The sequence below is a fragment of the Micropterus dolomieu genome, linkage group LG05 (assembly GCF_021292245.1).
Source record: "Micropterus dolomieu isolate WLL.071019.BEF.003 ecotype Adirondacks linkage group LG05, ASM2129224v1, whole genome shotgun sequence".
Lineage (NCBI taxonomy): Eukaryota > Metazoa > Chordata > Actinopteri > Centrarchiformes > Centrarchidae > Micropterus > Micropterus dolomieu.
Window position 1 is genome coordinate 31,312,911 of NC_060154.1, and position 7,771 is coordinate 31,320,681.

The 7,771-nt window shown below is 41.1% G+C and overlaps 1 long non-coding RNA gene across 1 annotated transcript in view; it reads right to left on the bottom strand.

Moving 5' to 3' along the window:
* LOC123971554 overlaps nt 1–6,619 on the bottom strand; it is a 20,773-nt gene extending 14,154 nt beyond the window's left edge. Inside the window, exons 1-2 of the long non-coding RNA XR_006825225.1 lie at nt 6,485–6,619; nt 6,309–6,388 (exon numbers count right to left, since the gene is read on the bottom strand). This is a non-coding gene — a long non-coding RNA (uncharacterized LOC123971554). The remainder of the gene's footprint in view (nt 1–6,308; nt 6,389–6,484) is intronic.
* Nucleotides 6,620–7,771: the final 1,152 nt, after the last annotated feature.

Below are 7,771 nucleotides of genomic sequence, written 5' to 3' on the forward strand. Positions count from 1 at the left end.
GTGTTTTCACGTTACATTTTAGTTTCCCTCAGCTCGCTTGGAACCTCGACGGAGGTGAGGTGATACGAAAAAAAGTACCTAGAAGCAGGTAGGTCCAACATTTCTACAATGGAAACCCAAACAAAGGCGAGTCGAGCCAAAGGGCCTCCGCTCAGATTATCTTGGTTTGAGGGCGTGCCTGACCCCGCTAGCCACTTGGCAAGCTTTATGAAGCGTTTTCATTGTGATGTCACAAGTAAAGGAAGTGAAGGGCTGGACTACAAACGAGCTGTTTTCAAGCAGTTCAGAGCAGAGCTTTCTGTGGGAGATGGGAACTCCCTTTGGGCTGGACTTTTTTCACTTTGCAAACCTGTTACATGCACAAAAAAGATATATAACTCAATAAAGCCAAAAAGCATAATACCACCTCTTTAACCATATCACTCCTGTTCTTCCGCAGCTTTATTGGCTTCCATTTAAATACTGCATTGATTTCAAGACTCTGCTCCTGACGTTTAAGGCCATTCACAACCTCGCTCCTCTGTACCTCACTGACCTCCTTCATATTAACACACCCACACGTACTCTTAGGTCTTCTTCTATTCACCTCACTGTACCTCCTGCTTGTTTGACCACCATGGGGTTCAGAGCCTTGAGCCGGTCTGCCCCTCGTCTCTGGAACTCTCTTCCACCAGACATCCGCAACGTTGACTCACTTTCCATTTTTAAATCCCGCCTGAAAACACATCTTATTAAACTGGCATGTCCAACGTGATCACTATTATAGTGTAGTGTATATTATATTATATCACAACTATTATCAGGTCACAGCAATCTTTGTTTCCAATTGTTATGTACACTGATTTTATGCACTGTAATTATAGTTGTTAATTTTATCGATTTATTGCTGTAATGTTTTTTTATGTTTTGTGAGGTTACCTTGGGTGTTTAGAAAGGCATCTATAAATAAAATGTATTATTATTATTGTTATTATTATTACACAGAGGCTGAGTGGACTGGTTATATTATGCACTGAGAATGAATGAGCAGACTTGCTGAACCTACAGCAGATTGTAGAGGACTTTGTGGTGTTGTAACTCACTGTACAGAGGAGAATGTCAACAACCACTGTTACCTAGCAACATGGCGTTGTGTGTGTTTGCACTATGTTGTGTGCAAAAACTGTGAAGCTCCCTTTTTGCTGTAAAATGTGTTGTGCTGTGGAGTTCATCTCTGTGTTGTCTTCCTTGGTGAAGAGGCAGGCTATTTAATTTATGTAGCTTATTGCTTGTTGCACCCTCTGTGGTGTCAACTGTTTATTTCAATTGAATTGAAAGTGAATTTATTGATAGGCATTTGGATAGCCAAAGCAAGAGTGAAAAACATCTACATTATCCAAATACGTTAGCACTACAGTATACACTGCAACTATTTTGAATAAAAAAATAATTAATGCACATAAAGACAGCTCATTTATTAAAATCTGAGGTTACAGAGTAGAACTTGTTAAAGTTCTTTTTTCTGTGAATGTTTTTCTTTGTAGGAGGAAGTGCATCCATGTCTCAGCCTAACCTGTCCAACACTGACCACATATTCTGTTTTTTTTTTCTTGGTCCCCATGGTTTCTGGTGTCTCCCAGTTTGTATTGGCATTTGTGGTCACTGAGCCGGTACCTGGTTAGGATCTGTCTCTTCTGTCTATATCTCTGACAGCAGAGAGATATTCTGCAACTTCATCTCCTTTTAGGGCCAGATAACGTCCTGATCTATGTTGGCTTTAAGTTTCTTCTTCCCAGTGATCCTAACATGTTTCTTTACACTGCGGTGTAATGTGGTTTCCTCTGATTGGTGTTTGGAAAGCAGTGTTTTTGTTCAGTGTCCGAGAGGGGTTAGCCTCAGCACCAGCTGACAGAGGGGACTCTTTTCAGGGCTCAGCTCTTGGGTTTGGCAGCTTTGGAATGGAGGATGTGTAGAGGGCTGGATTTAAGCTGATTAACACATGTAAGTCTCTCTTCTGAATGTTAGTTATAGGTCGGTATCTGACTAATTCGGCTCTACATGCATTTGTTGGTGTTTTTCAGTGTAAAATGTCTTTGCAGAATTCTGTTGGGTGTCTGTCACTGCTATACTGACTGAGAAGAGCCCATACTTCACTACTATACAGCACGATGGGCTGAATGATGCTATCAAATATTTAAAGTCAGATTTTAATCGGAATTTGGAAATTATAAAATGTTCTCTTAATTGCATTTAGAGCTCTTGGAACTTTTTCTTTTAGTGCTTTCACTGCCATGTTGAATGAAGAGACGCTCCTGGTCTAAGCAGGGATTTTCCTGGAGAACAAGCTGCAGCTGAAAAAACTCGCCCACGAGTACGACCATCTAAAGTTTAGGAGTATTTTACACAGAGACCCAACAATGTGGTGCGTGGTAAGCTCTGTAAATTGGAAATGGCTTATCACAGCAGTACAACTGCTATGCAGCAACACTTGAAGTGAAAGCATCCCGGAGCGCTCTCTCAAGACGGCAGTGGCAGCAGGACAGAACCGCAAATCCTGTTTGCTTTTTGTCCCCACACAAGCATGATATATTAGGATTATCAACATGAGCAACGTGTTTCTGTCAGTAGTAGTCACTTTTCTAAATGATCCTTCATCCCCCATGTTCAGCCATTTTATATTTCCTGTTTACTTTACTGGCCATGTATGAGCGACTGATTGTTGTTTTTGTCCGTTTCAGTTATTTTCATTGTCTATCACTGATGCAAAAAAACAATAAAAAGGTTTTAAGTATATAGGTAAATATACTGACTCTCCTGTTCAGTGAAAGCGCTGACATACAGTGAATAAATAAATCTGTGTCACAGTAATCCTTTTGAATCTGAGGTGCATTATTTTTCTGATCAGGCATCTGACAAATAGGGTCTATTGTTATGATTAATATCATAAAACAGCAGTGACTAGGAAATTAGACTCATTGTAAAATATGCTACTATTGTGGTTATTCTAATGTGCTTTAAGTGTCTCATTTTCAGGATGATGATTGAGATATAAATATTAATGAGACAAGTTTTTGATATTTTGGATTATTTTATTATTATTAATTGTTAAATTAATCGATTAATAAATCTTTAGAATAATCATTAAATTAGTTGTTAGATTAATCAACTAATAAGTAATCGCTAGGTGCAGCCCTAGTTGTGGTGATAAATGATTGCATCAGGGTCCAAAATAAATATGTTGGCATGGATGAGAGAGAAGTCAGACTGTTCTGGGTCATTGTGCTGCTAAAGATTTTGGAATGACAAGATTTAGATGAGCTTACCTTCGAATTCTGAGATAGCAGATGGCCTAGGAGTTGAAACTGCCGACCCGGGGCCTAGGTCTTTCCAAATGCTCAGCCAATGGCACACCTCAGAGGGCTGTCTGTCCAATTAAGAGCTATTTGTACTGGCCCAGCACAGATTGCTCTAAGCCAGCCTTCCTCCCTCTAGTGGTCAGCATCTCTCTCATCTATCTTGGGCTCAGATTTAAGTTCAAACCAATTTTTTTTGTATTTCATCACTTCTGCACCATTCTCTGTAAACATTGTTCACTGCATGAGTAATTCAGTTTTGTTTGCTGCTTTATATCCACTGATGACGCTTCTAAATACGAAGGCTTGTTTGTTGCTTGCTTCTTGTAGCAGTGCTTCAAAACTACTGAAGTTTCTCCTCCTTCTGGACTTGAGTGCTCCACTGCAAGGCTGTAGGCATGAAGTGAATATTGTGTGTGTGTGTGTGTGTGTGGGGGGGGGTTACTTTTTGAAACGTGTAATTATCCCCCTGAATTCAATTCTGGGTATTCATCACCTTGTACATGTCTCCACATAGCTGCACATTCTCAAGCTGCTGCAGCTTGTGAAATCCAGCTTGTTTTAACATCTCTATGAATTGAGTAGGCTTTGCAGAACTGAGCTCTGTTCAAAGAATCGGCATCCGGATGGATATAAGCCGCCTGACCTGACTGGTGTATGCTTTGTGGGTTTGCAGATAAGTCTAACTTTGTTGCCATAGCAGTTGCTTTTGTAAACAACACATGGAAGTATCTGTTAGCACGTCCTGTCCACCTGAAATGGTGTGTTTCCTAATTGGAAAGGAGGTGCTCAGGTACTCTTATTCCCTCATCAGGTCTTGTGTTTCCTTTTAGAAATGCTTCAAGAGGGCCATTGGCCTTAGTCAAAGTGTCAGATGAGCAACCAGGTGCAACCATGCTCTGATTTTGTGATTTCCTGGAACCCCCCCCCCCCCCCAATTCATGCACCAGACCCATTGAATCTCTTACTAGTGAAGAGGCTCAACAGGAGGCAGCCTGCGTAAGTTTACGCAGTGTGGACCACAGCGACTATATATAGCCAATGGTCGTTCTTTCCATAAAATGGCTTGCAGCCGTGCAATTGTTCCTTTGGTTGTAGATCTGCAAAGCACAAACATATTGACTCCTGCTCAAACTTGATAGCTCATGAGTGCCATCATGAGAAGTGCAAACTGGATTACTGACATTGATGTTATTTCTGATACAATTTCTTAGATCAGGGGTTCTTAACCTTTGTGGCGGTCCAACCCCTTTTTGAAGTTGAAAATATTTCACGTTTCTGAGAGTCTCATGTGCCCACATGGATCTCAGTTTCCCTGTCTCCTGCGTGTTTGTACACCTCACACACTCACAACAGTGCCAGAGCAGGCGCACTCTCCGTTTGTCAGATGTTTTTAGCAACAAAAGAGACAGACCTGTGAGTTGTGATCAAGTTTCTGCTAATATGACAGTTATTAATTAGCGGCAAACCACTCGCTGGGACTATAATCTTTGATTAGACTGACAGGACAGCCGATTCAGTGGTTGCCTAGCAACATCAAAAAACCGCAGCGCTTTGCTCTTTTCTAAATTTAACCAAAAACCATTGCTGTGTGCCTCGCGTTCTCAAACCTGCAAAGCGCTTTCTGTCTGATCGGAGCCTAAGTCTTTGTCGTTTTATAGCGGTTGGCAACACCGCCACCTACTGGATTAAATAGTGCAAAATATTTACAGTGTCCACCCGAAGTGATCCCATTCACAACCATAGTCCGTCTAGATATTTTTAAGTTATTTTGTTCTATTTTTGTGACTATAGCAGCATTCTCAGGGGGTCCCAACCCCCAGGTTAATAATAATAATACATTTTATTTGTGGGCGCCTTTCATATCACTCAGGGACACCTTACAGATTAAAACAGTTAGAATACATTTCAAGGAGGCAATACAAAAAATCAAAACAAGACACAATGTAAAGATTAAGATAAAGGTGGAGTTGTGGGGTAGGCCTTTCAAAATAAGTGGGTGTTGAGCAAAGTTTTAAAGGAGGATAGGGACTCAGTCGTACGGATGAATAGAGGGAAGGAGTTCCAAAGGTGAGATGCACAATAGCTGAAGGCTCTGAACCCCATAGTGGACATGCGGGCAGAAGGAATAGAAAGTAGTGAGGAAGAAGAGGATCGGAGAGTTCGGGATGGGGTGTAGGACTGAAGGAGTTCAGAGAGATAAGGAGAAGCAAGATTATGGAGAGCTTTGAAGGTGAGCAGTAGAATTTTAAAATCAATACGGTATTTGACAGGGAGCCAGTGCAGTTGTTTTAGAAGTGGAGTAATGTGTTCAGAGACTGGGGCTCTGGCGGTAATACGGACAGCAGAGTTTTGGACCAGTTGGAGTTTATGAATGGACTTGTGAGATAGACCAGAGAGAAGGGAGTTACAGTAATCAATACGGGAAGAACCACTATCTTAGATGATTGTATTGCCCATCAGCCTCTGGATTTCATTCTGCATTTGAGGACTGGTGAAATCACAGCGACCCTTTCGGCCAGCTGGTCAGCTCTGTATCACACTGTGCCTTATACTTTAACAGCTGGCTGAAATTTCTGCTCTCCTTATCAACACTGCCAACAATCTTACTCAGGTTTCTCCTCGCTTTGTTGCTACTGTCTCAAGCTCACAAAAAGTGAGATAATTAGGCTTTGGCTCTTGAATCCAAGTCATCACAGCTAATTTGTGAAACTGGCTGTCTTCATGTGCACTGAATTTCTCCAGTGCCTTCTTCCAATTTTGAAAGGCAGTCTTGACAAAAGCTGAATCTGCTTTTGATGCAAACGTAGACTTTTGTGTTGCAAAGATTTTATCACATTAAAGGGGCTGTAATGCAGCCAAGTATAATCTTTAAACCATTTCTCCTGAAAGTAGAGTGTCCTGTTGATTGGGTTTGATAAGGTATGATATTTACATTTGGACATGGTCCAAGCTCCTCCCCACCCTCTTCCGTACCTTCATCTTTGCCTGCCTGTTTGCTCTCTTTCTCTCTGTGTCACTGTCTGAAACTCACTCTCCCTGCTTGATTGTATTATCTGAAATACACATGAGACACATTAACATTAAGATCAGACTGTTGTGATGTCATTATTCAGGCTTAACCATCAATATTCGCTCCCTTTCTCACTCACCTCCATGTCACCTGCTCTCCCTGCCCTGCCGGCATCCTCAAGTTCTTGCTCTTCCTCTGTCGCTTTACTCTGAATGCACCTGAGTGAACATGAAAGAAATATTATCAGTAATATTTATACAACTGGAGTTTCTTGTCGTGATGTTCAGGGATGGATTATTAACCTTTTCTGATCGGAATGGCAATAAATAATTATATCAAGAAACATTGACTTATCCCTTGTACTACTGTACACTTTTATCATCTGACTGGTCCTCATTTCCTCACTGGTTTCAACAAACTTATCTTGTTTTCTGAAGCTGCCCAAAAAACTGATGAATGTCTCTTCCAACTCTCTCTTGCTATTGATGACACCCTGAATGAAAGCTTACTAATAAAACACTTTAATCAAACACTAATAATGTTATTTATCATGAGCAAGTACACTTTCAGACACTTAACTCAATGACAAATATAACGTAATAAAAGATAATATCTTCACTATTTTACTATTATTATATTATCACTGCAAATCGGCCTGTTTCACCAAAAACGTTGTTTCCACTGTTCCAATGTAATGACAATTACTGACACTTTTAAGCAAAATATTATTTATACAGTTAGGGCATTACTAACATCCCGAATAAAAAGTACTAAATTGTATGTGCGTTCTAAAATATTGCACATGCAATTTTAGTACCTGTTATGGGTGATTTACACAGAATTATTGCGTAGATGACAACAGGAGCAAACACAATGGAGGTGGCAGTATTTAAATGAGGGGTTTGCGTGTTTTAATGCTCTCTGCCATGGAGAGTCGGGAGGGTAAGCAGCCACTGCGTGAAAACCTTGGTTTGTTTCGTTCAGTGCGTCCCGAGTATGTGGAAATCGTCTGTACCTGCCCATCCTGCCTGAGATTGTACTAAGTACTTGGGACAGCACACCTGAAAAACTGCTTTGGGAAACCCCAGCAGAAACAGCTACAGTATGCTGGAATGTTCCAGACGCGAGGAAATGCCAGCAGATCGAGCTTCATCCAGCCAGAGGGAATAATCACCGACCGTCCGCACCGTGCTCGGATGGAGAGTACACCCCAACTCTCCATTCCCTCTTCGATACCTACAATGGGTTGTGTCGCTATATTACGACCGCCGCGTGTGAACAGTTGCAGCTGGGGACCTTCAGCAGCGTCATGCAACTTTCACGGAGAAAATAAGTCAGGAAACAAAATTTGGCATGAATGTTAATACAACAGTTTTGCCAAAGCTAAAGGAAAATACAAAAAAATTCTATTCATATAGTTCATCGA